The sequence below is a fragment of the Cornus florida genome, unplaced genomic scaffold (assembly GCF_030987335.1).
Source record: "Cornus florida cultivar Cherokee Brave unplaced genomic scaffold, ASM3098733v1 CherokeeBrave_3.0.0_Hap2_Chr10, whole genome shotgun sequence".
NCBI lineage: Eukaryota > Viridiplantae > Streptophyta > Magnoliopsida > Cornales > Cornaceae > Cornus > Cornus florida.
The window spans coordinates 2,281,353-2,301,365 of NW_026775580.1; the positions used below are offsets into that span (position 1 = coordinate 2,281,353).

Sequence of the window (20,013 nt, forward strand, 5' to 3'; positions counted from 1 at the left end):
TCTAAGACGTGATGTCCAAGTCTTCCATTATTTGATTTCGCATTCAATTTCAAGTTAACAATCATGTTTAATTGTGACTTGTGATTTTGGTTGTTAAAGATTTAATGTTGTTAAGTACATTATGCATTATGATTTTGAATGAGTCATAGCATGTTTTTAATGTTATTAAGTACATTTATGTTTTTATGATCTTCAATGAATCATTTCAAACTTTGATGTTTTTAAGTACATTATGTTTTAAATGTTCAAATGTAGCTTAGGAATGATCCTATAAATTCATTTGGAACATAGACGTTAGGTGTCATGACCCACTTTTGTCGTTTTTGCACTTTATAGAAAAACAGTTTTTTACCACGGTTTTAAAAAAACCGTGGTAGAAGACCCTATCTACCACGGTTTTAAAATAACCGTGGTAGAAAGTATATTCTTTTACCACGGTTATAATGAAATTTAGGCAGGTCTTTCTACCACGGTTTAAAAATAACCGTGGTAGAAAGTATATTCTTTTAACACGGTTTAAAAATAACTGTGGTAGTAAGTATATGATTTTACCACGGTTATTTTTATAATCGTGGTAGAAAGTGAATTAGTAATTTCGGCGGGTCTTTTTACGACGGTTATTTTGATCACCGTGGTAGAAGGTAAATTATTTTTAAAGTAATTTAGGTGGATTTTTCTATCACGGTTATTTTAAAACCGTGTAGAAAAGTGAAATTTTTTTACTTACCTTTTGGCAGGTTTTATTCCCACTAGTGTCAATAAAAATATATATCTATGTAAAATATATATACTGCTCACATATATAGAAACCACACAGTTATAGAACACAAACATATATGTCAAAAGTCGGCCACCCCTTTCTCGATCTGGTTCACAATTCGGAGGCAGCGACGCAAGAGGAAGCTCCTACGTCGCTTGCTGTCGAGGAGAAGCCGCCGGAGAAGGAAGAAGATAAGAAAGCAGAGCAAGGAGATGAAAAGAAAGCCAGCCACCCCCTTTCTCTCAGACCGTCCAAGCCGTCATTCCTCTTTCTCTCCAAGCCCAACCCTTCTATCGAAGCCACTGAGGGTTAAATCGATAGTCAGCGCAGCGTTAGAGCAGATAAGATAGCGTCACAGCTGATTGGCGTTGAGATTGAACAAGGATTCACCCCTTTCTCTAAGCCCTAACCCTAGCTCCCTCTCTCATTCGAAGCCCTAAATTTGAAGGAAATGAATTGAGGTTTGTATTTTCATCCCCTGTTATTTTCATCAAATTGATACTCAAATAGGTATGGTATGGGATTCGCCCCATACTTCTAACAGAGAGAGTGGTTAATTTGGTGGGATTCGCCCCATACATCTATACATGCATAAGATTATATATATATATCTATATATATAGCTGATTTTTTTGGTAATAAAAAGCTTAATAACATATCTATACGTATAAAAACTCTATACTTTTATCATACAAAATCTTTCATTTGCTATGCTTATCTTTATGCGAGCCTATATATCAATATTTTGTGTGTAGGGTTTGGTGGTGCTGTAGCAGGAAGAGGAATCAAACTGAAATGGAGTAATTTGATGCCTCAAAGGATTCGTCAGAGGGTGTAGTGGGTGATTCTCAGTTGCTTGAACAGAAAAAGGCTACAATTCGCCTTGGGGGTCCCATAAAACTCTAGGTACTCTCCCGCATTTTCTCTATGTTCTCGATTCTTGTTTGTGTGTATGCGTGTGTTTTGGTGATCAATAATTTTACTCATGCACGACCATTTTTGTTTGCCTAATAAGTTATACCATTTTCTTGGAGGATATGGGTTGTTCTTGATTTCACGATTGTATATATTTGTGATGAATGTTACAATTGTCCTAGGGCTTTGTTATCATATACAGAGTCTCTGTTTCTTTTTCATACTTTGATATTCAAATTAAATTTCTATAGTGGGATTTCACTTAATTTTGACTATAATGAAAATGTTGCTGATGCTGATTACCGTTGGCTGAAATTTTTGTGTGATTGGTTGTAGTTTTTTTTTTTTTGGCAGGAAATACTAGTTTCATTCCTTATGATGATAATGGTTGTTCACAATTAGAGTTTTTCCTTTAAAAGTATGATGCTTTGTCTAAAATTGATAGAATACTGGATAAAAAATGAACAATTAGAATCTTATGTATGGTTCGGATTTGTGGACTTTGTAGGATTCAAAAGTTTTGTTTTCTGAAGATATTTCACTGATTACGAAAACACAAAATTCATGAATTTCAAAACCCATAATCTTCTTGAATTTAAAGCAAAATTAAAAAATCTAGTGTGCTTCCAGATAGCAGTAGATAGGAAATCTTTTTTTTTTTTTTTTTTTTTTTTTTTTTGTGCACTTATCTAGTTTACTGTATAAATTAGTTTTTCCTGTGAGTATACATACTTTCCTTGTACATATCATGCATCATATATATATATATATATATAGCTATATATCTTTTATTGTTCATCTATCTTTGATAAGGATATCAAGTTTGATAAAGTATTGGATGATTATATAATGCATGTCTCCTATAGTTATCACATTTTTTAATGGTACTGATCTATGATGTGTTAGTGTTCTTCATTTCAATAAATTCAGGAAGAATATATAGATCCCACCATATTAATTATATGTATGTTTAATGTATATATATGTGGTTGTTACCAAATTATATATATCACTCGATCAATGTATGGAATATAATTGTTTCCACCAAACATTCCAAAAGGGATTTGAGTTAATTCCTACAAAATTCATGAACGAGTACCATCTTGTTATATAAATGGAAATAGAATTTATTATGTATCCAAAAGTTATACATTTATGTTGCATTGCATGTACATTTTTTCTAGTGTGCATACATGTGTATGTGAATATTGTAAGTTATATGGTCTTTATGTGCGATAAAATTCTTTTATGACTACACAATTTTAATGCTTTTTATACTCGTACTTAGGGGGGTTACGTGCCTTTAAGTGACCAATTTTGTGGTGTATCTTGAACTTTATTACCTTATTGGTACATCGGCCCGTGTGGAGGCCATTTTTATTTCTTGTTGTAAAATGTTGAAAGCATGGGAGTATGAGATCATCGTATGTGGAGGTTTTGATTGATTGTTGTGGAGGAGAAGTTGTTGATATCTTGTTTATACCTTTACTTAAATTTTTTAGTTTTACATGGAATAGTAGTTTACTTAAATTTTTTACTTTTACATGGAATAGTAGTTTGTCTTTGCTTGAAAATTTTGAAACCTTTCCATCTATTATTAGAACCATACTTTATTGCACAAATTTTATTAGTTAATGCTTTTTTAATTCATGTTTATATTCTATCTAAAACACCCACCAAGAATAATTGAAATTTAGAATTCAAAAACTTGTAAATCCTATGAAAAATTAATTAAGTTTCCAAAACATTCTCAATTGACAGAACAAAAAAATTAATTAAGTTTCCAAAACTTGTATTCTAACTAAAGTTTTGTTCAAATCCAAATTTTAGTCTATTCAAATCAATAAAAATAAAAAATAAAAATAAACTACTCCAAATTTTCTCATCAACCCCATCTGTTAGGAATGATCTCCAAAACTCTTACTAGAAATCGCAGATGGAGAGATCATGACGATGGCTATTTATGGTTTGGTAATTATTGCAAACAAAAGAGAACCAGTAAGGTAGAATCATGAGTCCCGAATACATAACCCAACTCTGGTGTTGCAGGTGTGAATTCCTTAGTCAACTTTTTAGCGTTAAGTTCCTAAATCTCCTTATGTACTTCATTTCTCTCCAGTTTTGCTAATAAGGACCATTTTCTACATTACAGTTAATATGTAAAAGGCTATATGTATCAGTGTCACAATCTCATGGGTGGCCTTTAGAAGTCTCTGTGCTTCATCCGTATGAGTAATACCATCAATAGGCTCTCGAGAGACTTGTTTCTTTGAAGAACTTCCATGACCGGCTTTAGTTGAAACTTGAGAGTAGTATGTCTTGGTATTTCGGAAATGGACTGGCTCAGTCCCTGGAATTCCCAAGCTTGCAGATTTCGATGTCTTTGGCTCCAACATGTGGCTATTGTTCTGTCATTAAAACATTAACATTGATTTCAATGTTAGTGAGGTCACATAACAAATGCATCCATCTTCTTAAGAAAGATTTTGATGTTTAGAAGCATAAAACATCTATTTGCAACACCCTCAGTTTGAGTACGAAAAATAAATTGAGTTGCAGACCTATGTGAACGAGTGCAAGTGCGTGTGTAAGATCAAGAGACAAATAGTAAGAGAGAGGGAGAGAGAGACTTGATCAATCGAGCCATATTGAGGTCTTTAAGTGATGTATTTGAAGCATTTGTATCCGTTGCTGCATCTAATTAACCAAATAAAAAAGTTGGAAACATAAGCTAGCGAATGGACCTTGTCCGAAAACAAACATCTTGATTGAGTTGGTATATATATATATGTTACCAAGTAGCACACTACTAGGTTTAGAAATGAAACTGAAGAATGGAATTAAAACAGAGCACCTTTAGCATTATAGTGAGTCAATTCCTCTAGAAATTGAGATACTTGCATTACATATATACAAGTTTGATATTTCCCATATACTGTGCTCTAATTAGAACATTTCTAATAACAAAAGGGGATCTTCCAAGCATAGTAATTGCTTTTCTTTTCTTTTCAATTTTTTTTCCTCAATCAGTTATTCTTAGGAGGGTGGTGTTTTGGTAAATGGTAATCAGCACTTGAAGCTACAAAACCATCCAATTTGAACTTTTTGAGAATATTACTTTTGTCACCGACTATACATTTCACATCCAAATCTTCCTTCCTTTCAAGATCATAACATTTTATGGAAGAATAGGTTGCACCTGATATCTTTGTAGTCTCTTTATCTACTACCATTTTCCTTCCTCCAATCCCCATTTTCCTAGCGGCAGCAGCAGGAATTCTGTCCAAAAATTCCTGTTCAATCACATTTACACTTGGTTATCAAAGTTTATAAAAGATATGTAACTTTTAGCATACTAAAACACACACACACACACACACACACACACATATAATAACAAGACTAGGTACCTTTTGAGCAGATGCAAAATTTTTAGTAGTCGCCGTTAACCCAACTCCATCAATCATCATACCTGCAAAAAGAGGTGAAAAGAGCAATTATACACCTGAACCTGTCATAGTCTGCTTGTTTTATGTACACACACAAAAAAAAAAAAAAAAGAGTTGTTGGAGAAGAAATTAAACTGCCTACCTTGATGAACATGTGCAGAGGAGTTCCAGAGGGCATGCAAAACAAAGAGAAGGCATAGTACTAAGCTTGCAAACTTAATGGTCACCAGTTATGAGTTCTTTTTCTTTCCTAGCTATGTATGTTAGTTGCTAAGCAACCAAAAGAGAAGAAAAATGAAAATACAATGTGAATTTTATAGAGTTCAAACCTCAAACCATAGCTAAGGTACCAACACCTGGCTTAGTAAAATATGGGTTCTGACTCCTGGGTATGTGCAGGGCCTAGGGAGGCCAAACATAAATATTTAATTAACTAAAATAATATATATGTTCTGAAAGAAAGAAATAAAATCAGTCTTCTTCATTTTAAATGTTTGAATATGGTGTCATGATTTCTTTTGGTGACGGGATGTCAATGACCCAAGATATTGAGTTAATACAAAGAGTAGATCTTTCAACGTACCTTTATTATAATGCTTGATTTGCTAGGTTTAATTTTGACAACTTTACAACTTGCTTTATATTCTCTAACTTCAGCTATTACATCTTTGTAGGTCAAAGTTAGGATTGCAGTTGCCATTACATTTTTTGTTGGCGTTATATTTTTTGTATGGCTCATGAAGAAGTTGCATATATGTAATGGAAGAAAGAGACTAAAACAGAGCAAGAAAATATAAGAATTTTTGTTTTATTTTGGTGTGGCATAAGAAGCTAGAAATTTGTATATGGTTAATTTTTGTATAAAACAATGTTTTGGAATTGGTTATATATATATATTTATATATATATATAAGATGTTAATGGTTAGTTATAAGTTATTTTGGTTATGACGCTATTTTTAATTTATTTAGTGGTTGTTTCTAGAATCCTTGCAAGGCTGGTAGTAGGGAAAAAAAAGGCCTCGTGAGGGCTGCACTATTTTATATATATTTTTTAAATTATATAACACTTTTAACCACGGTTTTGAACCGTGGTAGAAAACTCTTTTTCAACCACAGTTCTGCACTATGGTAGAAAATTTAATTTCTACCACGATACAAAACCATGGTAGAAAGAATGACTTCACGGTTGGAAAAGGACTTTCTACCACAGTTCCGCACCATGGTAGAAAGAGGACTTACTACCACGGTGAGAAACTGTGGTAGAAAGAGGACTTACTATCACGGCTGTTTCTACCACGGTTCAAAACCGTGGTAGAAAGTGTTTTCCACCGTGGTAAAAAGTTAATTTTCTTGTAGTGTTAGATTTCAAGTTGATAACTTTGAGAATCTATGTCTTGATACATTGTGTTAGAAATTCTAATCATATTAAATTGTTATATTTAGTTGTTTTCGCACTTTAGATTTCAAGTTGTTAACTTTGAGAATCTATGTCTTGATGTATTGTGTTAGAAATTCTAATCATACTAAATTGTTATATTTAGTTGTTTTCGCACTTTAGATTTCAAGTTGATAATTTTGAGAATCCACATCATGTTGCTTTGTATAACATGCTCCTATGTTATTGAAATTACATGAATGATGTGTTTAATGCTAGAAATGATCTAAGGTAGCTTAGGATGCTCCCTGAGTCTCACCTTTGATGTAGACGCTAGGTTGCATGGACCATATGTATTGATTTACATCAATTTAATGAACAGTAAAATGCTAGGTTTATGCATGCACATTTCCTATGAGTAGCTTTATGTTACTCACCCACGTAGTGGGGAAAATTTTTAGGTACAGAAATTAAAGTTGAGACTCTCATTATGCTTGGATGATTTGTGGACTTGAAGACTTCCATTCTTGTAAAGATTGACTCGAAATACCACTCGTAACCTTGTATGTCAAAATGTGTATATTTGATTCCATATATGTAAAGTGTACATAAGTACACCTTTTGTAATTTATTTGATATCTATGATTTGAGGCCGAAGGCCATAAACTTTAAAGTTCAAGTGTATGCATTTAAATTCCATGTCTTATATTTGAAATGTAATTTTCCTAATTTTGAGGTTTGGCATGTGAGTTGGAGTAAACATTATGTAATGAGGCCATGGGCCATTGTAACACACTTCAATACTTAAAGTACACTTGTTGGCATACTTACATAGCTTAAAATCTTGTTTTTAGACCAATTTCGTGTTAGGGTTTGAGGCTTGGGTGAAGCCTTAACATTTCTTATGCATAACAGGTCATTCAGCACCATCTTGAGTCATTTTGGTCATCCAAAATGCTAGTTCGGTCAACTGATGGCTTTTGGAAATTTCATTGCACAGTAAAACACTTGTTCTAGTAGCCATTTTCACTATTTGGGCCTATTTCGGTCGACCGATGCCTTATTTCAGTCTACCGAAGTAACCTCCCCTCAAAAATATTTTTTAGAAAATTTTTTATCCAGTTAGGTCGTCCGAAACTCCATTTTAGTTGACTGAAATAGCCCTCCTACACCAGCCTTCCAGATTTTCATTCAACATTATTGTTACGACTTCAAATGGTAATAACTTCTTCATTTCTAATTCAAATGGGGTGATTCTTGAGCCTAAAGTCAAGGATTTTGAGTCATCTTTCTAATGGTACCAATGCCATTCTCATATTAAAAACACAATGGGAGTTATTCATATTTTAGTGAGATAGTGTCAGTTTTCACTTAAACCGGGAAAGGGTTTTTTTGTGGGATTCTTGGCCAAAGTTCTTAGATCTTTTAGAATATTGTGAAATGATTGGATTAGGTTGTATGGACCTCATTTGACTTGGTTAGAGTCAAATCTCTCTTCTCATTTGTGAATTGACCATTTTGCCCCTTAGTTAACGGATTTTGCCCGTTTTGACCTTTGTTTCCACTTTCATTCTCTTTGAGTTTCGTGACTTCATGGAAAGTCACTTGGGTGTCTTAGGGATGATTGATATCTCTATAGACCTCATTTATGTTTTGCTTCCGCATTTCGGATCCGTTATCGGGTCAACTTTCAATTCGTCGTTGATGCACAAGGTTGGAAAACTTAGGCCGTCACATATACTTTTACAAGGCTGTCAATGAGCATGCATATTGAAGATATTTTCTGTAAAGGTGGCAGAGGTATAATAGTACATTCACAAGGGAATTACATATTATCTATGGCTAATGATTGGATAATTGTGGCACATACATTTCCTCTTTGAGATATGATTCGTATTGATAAAGTACTATATATATGCTGCTATAGGCATTCTAGGGTTTAAACTTTTGAGTGAACCCTAAAAGCGAGCTGCAGTGAAAGTGAATTAAACAGCTGAATATAAACACACTTTTTTGAGATTATATGTTATGATGAAAGATTAATTAAAGCTCAGAAATCCATTCAGAGAATTCACAAGTATAGAGGATCAAATGGAGGCCTATAGATGTGATTTTTGTTGGTGCGAAAGCTGTGTTAGAGGCCTAAGTTTGGTTTGAGCTTGTTGCGGTGCTTGTACAAGGTTAAGACTAGTGTAACTTCACATCTTACATCTATAGAAAGCATGTTTATGACCATCTTTTAGCTGCATTTGATTTTGATGTCTTAGACCTGTGTATCAGCTTATTTTCTGGTTTAACTTGTTGATATGAACTTATTATCACTATATCTTGCAGTGAGTTCCATTATTATCATCTTAAAAGTTTCTATAGCTGAATCAAGGCTGTTAAAGTTGAGGTTTGCATAATATTAAGGTTAATACAATTTTTAACCTTGTGAAACCATAGTTTTGAAGTTTCGACAGAACAGAGCCTGTTGTTGAGCAGTATTTGTATATATATACTATATTCACCTTCATTATCTTTTAAGCATGACTGAAATGAAGATACAAGGTTATGGATTCCATCACTGAGTTTGTGGGACATGAAATTCCTATTCTACCCCTCAAACACTAGTTTCAGCACAATGATAACAGGGTGCCTGTGTTGATACTTTAAGCCTATTTCTCACTCTGATATTGTATTATAGCTTAATTATTATTAATTTTTTTTTTTTTACCTTTTTATGTATTGGTTGTGAGCTGTGAGTGCTCATTTGGTCCAAGCACGGGTGTTGTGGAAGAGGGGAGTGTAGTATGCATTTAGTGTTACTAGTGTGTGTGTAGAGGCTGTGAAAGTTAGTGTTTCATCTTGTACAAAGGTGTGTCAGAGAGTGAGTGTGAGGACTTGCATTTTTTGGCATTTTTATCATTTTTTGGACATGTTGGCATTCATGCATTTTATTTTATTGTCAAAAATTATGATTTATTTTGCAAATGAGTTTAATTTTAATTAAACGTCATTTGTTTATTTCATAAAGGGCATTATGGACTTTTTGTTTTACAAATGGAATATATGGTATTTGATAATTTTATAAAGGGTAAAGTAGACTTTTACTATGCAAAATGCATAATTGGTATTTGGTTAGTTGTGAAAGGGTATTCTTGATTTTTATCATTTAAATGGCATGAATGGTATTTAGTAGGAAATAAAAGGACTTTTGAGTCATTTCATATGATTTTGGTTTTAATCCATGGAGGGGATGACATGTGTGGGTGTATGTGGTTGCACCATATCCATTCATTTTATAACATATAGTATGACTATTGTTTTGTTCCTAGAAATAGTTCTGTAAAATCCAATTTTCGTGCTTTCTACTTCCTTTCCATAGCAATACTTTCTAAGCTAAATTTTGGAAGCTTTGTGTTGGGATTTTGATGGGGCTTTGTGAAGGAAAAATGTTCCTTGGGTAGTGAGGGTTCTTTTGATATCAAACTTAAGTCCATTATTTTGTTGCTGGTTTTGGAAAGTGGTGTTAAAAGAAGAGGGTTTTGGTTGCAAACAATGAAGGAAGTGTTCATCATTTTTTTTTATCTTGGAAAGCTTTGATCCATCGTTTGGGTTGTTTAAAGTTGGGGTTGTTGCTGAGTTTCAAGCCTCTTTGAGGTAGGATAACTTAACTCTCACACCCTTTACCTTTAAGGAATCAATTCTATGTGTTTTGTGCTTAAAACATAGGCTGCTACTTATTTTTCGCAATTCTGGAATCACAGCAACCTGAACTTCAAAGGATCATAATATCCTCATTTTAAATCTAAATCGAGCGATTTTTGAGTCTAAATTGACTAGCTCGAAACAAGATTTCCAACAATACCAATTTCAGCCTAACATTCCAACTGTGGAAAAAGTGATGACCCTGTAAACATAGGCTGCCAGTTTTGCACTGTAATTTGCAGAATTTCCTACACAGCGATTGGAACTTCAACTGACCACAACTTCCTCATTTTAAATCCAAATTGAGCAATTTTTGAGTCTAAATTGACTAGCTCAAAACAAGCTTTCCAACGATACCAATTTCAGCCCTAGATTCCAACTGTGGAAAAAGTTATGACCTTAAAACATAGGCTGCTACTTGAAAATTAGAATATTGGTTGTTTGATATGGGAAGTTTTGTACTTGATTTTCTAAATGTTATTAAGCACTGTATATGTTGTTATGTGGTAAATGTGAGTTAGAAGGCATGCTTCTTATTTTATACAACCATGGATTACTTAGCCTGTTAATTTACCATGCTTGGGTGTGGATTAAAATGCAATACCATGATATTGTATATGAGTTGAGATTTCCATATTTATTTCATTATCTGTATATCATGTTATATAAATGTATATGCATCTCACATGAGCATGGGGGTGATGTTGGAAGGAAAAGGAAAGTGCAAATGTTTCATTAAATGGTTTTCAAAATCGGATAACAGGGAGGTGCCTTGTATCCGTGGGTTTGGAAAAAAAAAAGGAATTGAATTAATGACTTCAAAAACAGGATAAGGAGTTGCCTTCTCTGTACAGTTAATGGGAATCTAGAGGAGACGTAGGGAGTGGCTCTACGCGTAGTTGTGTCACTAGAGCCCTAAAATGATCACAAGGAGTGGCCTTGTATCAGTGATAGATGACCAACTCTCTTCTCGTGGTACTGGGGAGCAGCCCTGGAAGGATTACATTAACTATTTGTGATGAAAATGGGATTTTGGGAGGTGAGAGGTGTCAGTGGCATTAGCATTAGCATTAGCATTACATGACATTTCATTTTATTATCTCATATGATATATTGCCTTCTCTTGAGCTTATATGATCCCTTTATCTTTTTTCCGTTCTTTGTTTGGATTCACGGAGGTATTAAGGAGTGCGCTTTAAGTAATTCCTGTTGAGCTGTGGTTGCTCATTCCTATTTTATTCACATCTTTTCAGGTCATAGCATGGATGGTGTGGAGGGTGTTCCTCCTCAGCTGTAGAGAGAGTCGAGGTTAGTGTTGTTGTGTTATATTCCGTATAATAGTTTATGTTTTGTCTTATATTTTTTTAGAATATTTATGGCATGTAATAAGTGTTATTTCGGACTTTAAACTTTGATGTTGTAATATTTGCATGTTATCTATTAATTTTCAGTCTTGTTTTTGTAAAGGGAAATAAATAGGTGGATGTATAAATGAGGCAGGTTACAGGGATAGTTTTATTTATTTATTTATTATTATTTTGATAGTGTGATTGTTTGTGTGTTGTGTTCACAATTCGGAGTACGGTCTAGGGGCGTGATAGTTATGGTATTAGAGCATGGTTCCTATAACCTAGGGACGACGGGTAGAGGTCTGTCTACAGCTGTGTGTATAGGGGTTTGCATTGTCTTATATGCTTACTTGTTTATCTGTTAGCCTTGCAAGCATGCTTCTGTGTATATGTGATTACGTGTTTATATGATTATGATAAAGCATGCTATGTGTTTAAAGGTTTTGATTCCTATAAGTCAGTTTGGGACTGTGGATAGTGACATATTATTGACTTGAATTTCATTTGAGTATGCCGCCTCGTTAGAAGGGTCAGGCATTGGAAGGCCTCGGAGAGAAGCCTAGTGTTAGATATGTTGGGGAGAGTTTAACGTCTTTTCCCATGAGACTAGAGGATGTACCATCACCTGTAAAGGAGGGTGAACGACCTGTTTAATAGGTAGTGGTTCAGTGACAGAAGGCTAGTCTAGTAAAAGACAGAGAAGTGGTCTATCTCAGTCTGGAGGGTAGCAGCCAATGCGACCTATTCCTTTGACTCCTGTGCTATCGGGATTGGGTAGGAGTGAAGTTGTCTGTTTTCGATGCCAATAGCTTGGGCACTATAAGATGGAGTATCCGTAGTCATTTCATACTGGAGTTTGCTTTGAGTGTGGTCAGCAAGGCCACAAATTAGAGATTATCTGAGGAGAGCTGGGGTTTTGGGTAGTGGTCGAGGTGCATAGTAAAAGCCGTCTAGGTCGGCCATAGCACAGTTTGGATGTAGACCACCACCACCACCGCAGCAGCTATGTCTTCTCAACGATCGAGGCAACAGCCTGGGGTTCAGGCTGGAAGTTCACAGGCCAAGAAGTATCCCAGGGTTGTATGTTTGTAGTTGTTCTTGAGTCATTTTCGGGACCTTTAATGGTGAAGGGTACATTTGTTTTTGCATCGGGACTAGAGATCAGTTTTCTGGACTGAGTGTTATAGGGATAAGACGATTAGTGGTTTATGGGTTTTGAGTAGCGTGGTACCTCTATAGTGGTCAGATATCCTCATTGGACTTTGTTGGGTTTATATTATGAGGTGATACCAATGCGGCATAGTTTAGGGGTGCAGTGATTAGTGTTTGGCACATGTGAGCGTTTGCGTACATAATGGTGGAATGTTTAGTTGTGATTAATGATTAGGGAGTCTAGAGTTGGATTATGATGTTAGAGAAGTTTTCAATTAAAATTCATGTTGGAAGTGAGTCTTAGTGACTTATGCTTCGATTTAAGGGGGGCTAGTGATATTGTTATTGTTGTTTGGGCATAGGATGGCCATATGGACCAGCCGAACATTTTGGATCATATCCAGCCCAAATGTACAATGTCAGGACATTGACAGAAAAGGGGATTGGTTGTAGCTTGAGTGATACTTGTTGTTCGGGACGCTTCACAGTTGCCTCGAAAGTAGGATTTTGTTTTGATCTTATCATTCTTGAGATGACGGGGTTGACGTCATTCTTGGAATGGATTGGTTATCATCATTTTCATGCCATAATTGATTGCTTTAGTGGTAGAGTTTCAGTGTGTACGCTGGAGGGAGATTGTTTTGTGTTTGTGGGAGATCGGGGTGATTCCCTAGTTTCAGCTTGTTATGGTGTTCGTGGTTGGGACCGTTGTGCTTTCTTCTTAGCTAACATTTTATCTGAAGAAGATGGTAATATGGGGACAATTAATCTGTCAGTTGTTTGTGACTTATTGGATGTGTTTTCGGGTGACTTACCAGATTTACCACCTAGAAGAGAGGTTGAGTTGGTGATTGACTTGATGCCTGGTACTGCGCCAATTTCTATGGCTCCGTATCATATGGCATCAGCAGAGCTAGAAGAATTAAAGAAACAATTGGATGATTTGAGGCTGAAGGGTTTTATTCGGCCTAGTGTTTCACCATGGGGCGCTCCAGTGTTGTTTGCAAAGAAAAAGGATGGTTCTATGAGGTTGTGCATTGATTACCGGAAATTGAATCAGGCAACCATCAAGAACAAGTATCCTTTACCAAGGATTGACGATTTGTTTGATCAGTTGAGGGGAGTTATTTGCTTTTCCAAGATTGATTTGAGATTTGGTTACTACCAGTTACGAGTTCGGGATGAGGATATTCTGAAGACAGTTTTTCATACGTAGTATGGTCATTATGAGTTCCTTGTGATGCCTTTTGGTTTGACGAATGCGCTAATGACATTCATGGATCTGATGCACCGTGTCTTTCACAAATATCTGGATCAGTTTGTGGTAGTGTTTGTGGATGACATTCTTGTGTATTCATGATCTCGGGAGGATAACGAGATTCATTTGAGGATAGTGTTACAGATGCAAAGAGAGCACCATTTGTATGCCAAGTATTCAAAGTGTGAATTTTGGCTACAAGAGGTGAAGTTTTTAGGACATGTTATTTCAGGCAGTGGGGTTTCAGTTGATCCTTCGAAGATAGAAGCAGTTCTGGATTGGGAACGTCCCAAGAATGTGTATGAGATTCAGAGTTTTCTTGACTTAGCAGGTTATTACTGTAAGTTTGTGAGGGACTTCTCTCACTTAGCTACTTCTATGACTCGGATGACCCAAAAGGGGATCAGATTTGATTGGACTGAAGCTTGTGAGTCGTCTTTTCAGGAGTTGAAGACTAGATTGACTACAGCTCTAGTATTAGTGATACTTGAGCGTGGCTTGGGTTATGTTGTCTTTTGTGATGCATCTCGGGATGGTTTGGGTTGTGTGTTGATGCAAGGTGGTAAGGTAGTGGCTTATGGATCTAGACAGTTGAAGATTCACGAGCTTAAATATCTCACTCATGACTTGGAGTTGGCAGCAATTGTCTTTGCTTTGAAAAGCTGGAGGCATTATTTGTACGGTGAGAGATTCGAGGTTTTCTCGGATCACAAGAGTTCCAGTACCTTTTCTCTCAGAAGGACTTGAATAACAGACAGAGGCGATGGGTTGAGTATTTGGAAGATTATGATTTTAATTTGCAGTATCATCCGGGTAAGGCGAATGTGGTAGCAGATGCCTTAAGCCGGAAATCTCATGGAGTTTTGGCTGGGTTGGCTATTCAGAAATGGAAGATGTTGGAGGATCTAGCAAAGATGGGATTATAGTGTTGTGATGATAGTATTGGTTATGAGACAACTTTTCTGTTTAGTCTTGTGGTTCAACCTACTCTTGTTACATGGGTGATTGAGGCACAGAGACATGACTTAGATTTAGCTGCCATTCATCAGTTGATTTCAGGTGGGGACACAGTAAAGGACTGGACTTTACACACAGATGGTGGTTTATGGTTCAGAGGTTTGCTTGTGGTTCCTACGGTTTGTCGGGAGGATGTGTTACGGGAGTTTCACACTTCTCATTTTACGGTGCATCCAGGTGGTACTAAAATGTATCATAATTTGAAACGCCAGTATTGGTGGAATGGGATAAAGGCAGATGTAGCTCAGTTTGTTGCTAGATGTCTTACTTGTCAGCAGGTAAAGGCAGAGCATCAGAGACCTGCAGGTTTGTTGCAAACATTGCCAGTAGCATAGTGGAAATAGGAATGTATTGCTATGGATTTTATGATAGGACTTCTGAGGTCAAAGAGAGGTAATGAGTCTGTTTGGGTCATTATTGATAGGTTGACTAAGACCGCTCACTTTTTGCCTGTTAAGGTGACAGATTCTGCTGAGGCACTTGGCAGATTGTATGTCAGAGAGATTGTCAGATTGCATGGGGTTCCATTGTCCATTGTTTCGGACAGGGATGCCAAGTTCACATCGAAGTTCTGGGAAGGGCTTCATGCAGCATTTGGTTCACCGTTGCATTTTAGTACGGAATTCCATCCGCAGACGGACGGCCAGTCGGAGCGTACTATCCAAATCTTGGAAGATATGCTTCGGGCCTATGTACTTGATTTTGGTGGTAGTTGGGAGGACCACTTACCTCTTGTTGAGTTTGCCTACAACAATAGCTATCAGTCGAGCATTGAGATGTCTCCTTTCGAGGCATTGTATAGTAGGCCTTGTCGTTCTCCTGTTTGTTGGACTGAGGTGGGGGAGACAGCCGCTTTAAGGCCAGACATTGTCTTGGAAACCACTGAAAAGATTAAGTGATTCGGCAGCAGTTGTTGACTGCTCAGAGCCGACAGAAAAGTTACATAGCTAGATGGAAACGACTATTGTCCTTTGAGGTGGGAGACCACGTGTTTCTTAAGGTTTCTCTGCAAAAAGGATTGCTATGGTTTGGAAAGAGTGGCAAGTTGTCACCTCGTTTCATTGGGCCATTTGAGATTTTGGATCGAGTGGGCGAGGTGGCTTACGGATTGGCATTGCCACCACAAATGGACAGGGTCCATAATGTGTTTTATGTTTCGATGTTACGGAAGTATGAGCCGGATTCATCACATGTATTGAGTTGGGTTGATGCTGATATTGATGAGGATGTTTCTTACGAGGAGGGACCCGTTTAGATTCTTGACACTCGGGACAAAGTGTTAAGGGGTAAAACGATGACTCTTGTGAAGGTTTTGTGGCGACATCACGGTGTTGAAGAGGCTACATGGGAATGGGAACAGGATGTTCGTTCTGCGTATCCGAGTTTGTTTTCTTCCCCAGGTACGACTTGATTTCGGGGACGAAATCCTTGTATGTTGGGGAGACTGTGAGGACTTGCATTTTTGGCATTTTAATCATTTTTCGGACATGTTGGCATTCATGCATTTTATTTTACTGTCAAAAATTATGATTTATTTTGCAAATGAGTTTAATTTTAATTAAATGTCATTTGTTTATTTCATAAAGGGCATTATGGACTTTTTGTTTTACAAATGGAATACATGGTATTTGATAATTTTATAAAGGGCAAAGTAGATTTTTACTATGCAAAATGCATAATTGGCATTTGGTTAGTTGTGAAAGGGTATTCTTAACTTTTATCATGGAAATGGCATCAATGGTATTTAGTAGGAAATTAAAGGACTTTTGAGTCATTTCATATGATTTTGGGTTTAATCCATGGAGGGGATGACATGTGTCGGTGTATGTGGTTGCACCATATCCAATCATTTTATAACATATAGTATGACTATTGTTTTGTTCCTAGAAACAGTTCTATAAAATCAAATTTTTGTGCTTTCTATTTCCTTTCCATAGTAATACTTTTTAAGCTAAATTTTGGAAGCTTTGTGCTGGGATTTTGATGGGGCTTTGTGAAGGAAAAATGTTCATTGGGTAGTGACGGTTCTTTTGATATCAAAATTAAGTCCATTCATTTATTGCTGGGTTTGGAAAGTGGTGTTAAAAGAAGAGGGTTTTGGTTGCAAACAATGAAGGAAGTGTTCTTCATTTTTTTTTTTTTTATCTTGGAAAGCTTTGATCCATCGTTTAGGTTGCTTAAAGATGTGGTTGTTGCTGAGTTTCAAGCTTCTTTGAGGTAGGATTACTTAACTCTCACACCCTTTACCTTTAAGGAATCAATTCTATGTGTTTTGTGTTTAAAACATAGGCTGCTACTTATTTTTCGCAATTCTGGAATCATAGCAACCTGAACTTCAAAGGATCATAACGTCCTCATTTGAAATCCAAATTGAGCGATTTTTGAGTCTAAATTGACTAGCTCGAAACAAGATTTCCAACGATACCAATTTCAGCCTAAGATTCCGACTGTGGAAAAAAGTTATGACCCTATAAACATAGGCTGCCAGTTTTGCACTGTAATCTGTAGAATTTCCTACACAGCGACCTGAACTTCAACTGACCACAAATTCCTCATTTTAAATCCAAATTGAGTGATTTTTGAGTCTAAATTGACTACCTTGAAACAAGATGTCCAATGATACCAATTTCAGCCTCAGATTCCAGTTGTGGAAAAAGTTATGACCTTGTAAACATAGGCTGCTACTTGAAAATTAGAATATTGGTTGTTATGATATGGGAAGTTTAGTATTTGATTTTTGAAATGTTATTAAGCACTGTATATGTTGTTATGTGGTAAATGTGAGTTAGAAGGCATGCTTCTTATTTTATACAACCATGGATTACTTAGCCTGTTAATTTACCATGCTTGGGTGTGGATTAAAATGCAATACCATGATATTGTATATGAGTTGAGATTTCCATATTTATTTCATTATATGTATATCATATTATATAAATGTATATGCATCTCACATGAGCATGGGGGTGATGTTGGAAGGAAAAGGAAAGTGCAAATGTTTCATTAAATGGTTTTAAAAATCGGATAACAGGGAGGTGCCTTGTATCCGTGGGTTTGGAAAAGAAAAAGGAATTGAATTAATGACTTCAAAAACCGGATAAGGAGTTGCCTTCTCTGTACAGTTAATGGGAATCTAGAGGAGACGTAGGGAGTGGCTCTACGCGTAGTTGTGTCACTAGAGCCCTAAAATGATCACAAGGAGTGGCCTTGTATCAGTGATAGATGACCAACTCTCTTCTCGCGGTACTGGGGAGCAGCCTTGGAAGGATTACATTAACTATTTGTGATGAAAATGGGATTTTGGGAGGTGAGAGGTGTCAGTGGCATTAGCATTGGCATTAGCATTACATGACATTTCATTTTATTATCTCATATGATATATTGCCTTCTCTTGAGCTTGTATGATCCCTTTATCTTTTTTCCGTTCTTTGTTTGGATTCACGGAGGTATTAAGGAGTGTGCTTTAAGTAATTCCTGCTGAGCTGTGGTTGCTCATTCCTATTTTATTCACATCTTTTCAGGGCATAGCAAGGATGGTGTGGAGGGTGTTCCTCCTCAGCTGTAGACAGAGTCGAGGCTTGTATTGTTTTGTTATATTCCGTATAATAGTTTATGTTTTGTCTTATATTTCTTAAGAATATTTCTGGCATGTAATAAGTGTTATTTCGGACTTTAAAACTTTGATGTTGTAATATTTGCATCTTATCTATTAATTTTCAGTCTTGTTTATGTAAAAGGAAATAAATAGGTGGATGTGTGGTTGAGATAGGTTACAAGGATAGTTTATTATTATTATTTTGAGACTATGATTGTTTGTGTGTTGTGTTCACAATCCGGACTACGGTCTAGGGGCATGACATTGAGATAGGTGAGTGTATAACTATTTGCATCCAACAAGTAGAGATTTTATTGGCTAAGGCTAAGAACTAAGGTTTTTCCTTATTGAGATGGTTTTCCTTGTAAATGCACTGAGTGTTGTAAGTGTGTTGATACGGCCCGAGCGTGTGCACAAAATAATGCATAACACTTTGAGTTTGGAAATTAATGTCAAGTGGGCATCATACTTTAAATTTATAAACTGCTTAACACATATACTATGTATTATGAGTGAAAAGGGATCGTCCTAAGAGATTATACGTGTTGGAATTTAATTTCGACTCTAATGTACCAAATGTTTGCAGAGGAGGGTTGGTTGTTTGATTACACTAAGATACAATTAATTAAAATGCAATAAAATTAAGCTAAAGTGAGATAGAGATTTAAAAGATGAGAAGTAAGGTCTTGGGGTGCATTGGAATCGCCACCAAGCTCGTTCACCAAGTCACACACTTTCTACTAATTGGGGAAAACCTTCTTATGAACAAAATGCGACTACCAATTACAATATTAAGCATGGACCATCAAATTCAAGTATGAATTGTTTACCTAACCAACAATTAAACCAATTGTAGAACAACCCATCAATTATAAGCATGACCCATCAAACTAATAACAATTATAGCACAAATCAATCTAGGGAATCATAGAATTTGCAATAATAAGCCATGGAATATCAAATCAAGTATTGATGTGACCCGACCGTGTGCACAAAATAATGTACAACACTTTAAGTTTGGAAATTAATTTATAAACCTCTTAATACCTATACTATATAGTATGAGTGAGAAAGGATCGTCCCAAGAGAGTATACGTGTTGGAATTTAACTTTGACTCTAATGTATCAAATGATTGCAAAGGAGAGTTGATTTTTGATTACACTAAAATTCAATTAATTAAAATGCAATTAAAATAAACAAAGTTGAGTTAGGGATTTAAGAGATGGGAAGTGAGGTCTTGGGGTGCATTGGAATTGCCACCAAGCTCGTTCACCAAATCACACACTTTCAACTATTTGGGGAAAACATTATTGTGAACAAAATGCGACTACCAATTGTTATATTAAGCATGGACCATCAAATTCAAGAATAAATTGTCTACCTAACCAATGAATAAACTAAGTGTAGCACAACCCATCAATTCTAAGCATGATCCATCAAATTAGTAACA

General features: G+C 36.0%; 1 long non-coding RNA gene across 2 annotated transcripts; it reads left to right on the forward strand.

Annotated features, from left to right (window-relative positions):
* Window positions 1-814: 814 nt before the first annotated feature.
* Window positions 815-18,735, forward strand: LOC132278780 (uncharacterized). 2 transcript variants are annotated; one of them, XR_009471118.1, is made up of 4 exons: window positions 815-1,221; window positions 1,516-1,666; window positions 11,445-11,499; window positions 18,489-18,735. It is a non-coding gene; the product is annotated as an uncharacterized LOC132278780 (long non-coding RNA). The 2 variants fall into 2 exon arrangements; XR_009471119.1 differs by lacking the exons at window positions 11,445-11,499; window positions 18,489-18,735 and adding an exon at window positions 5,799-5,935.
* Window positions 18,736-20,013: the final 1,278 nt, after the last annotated feature.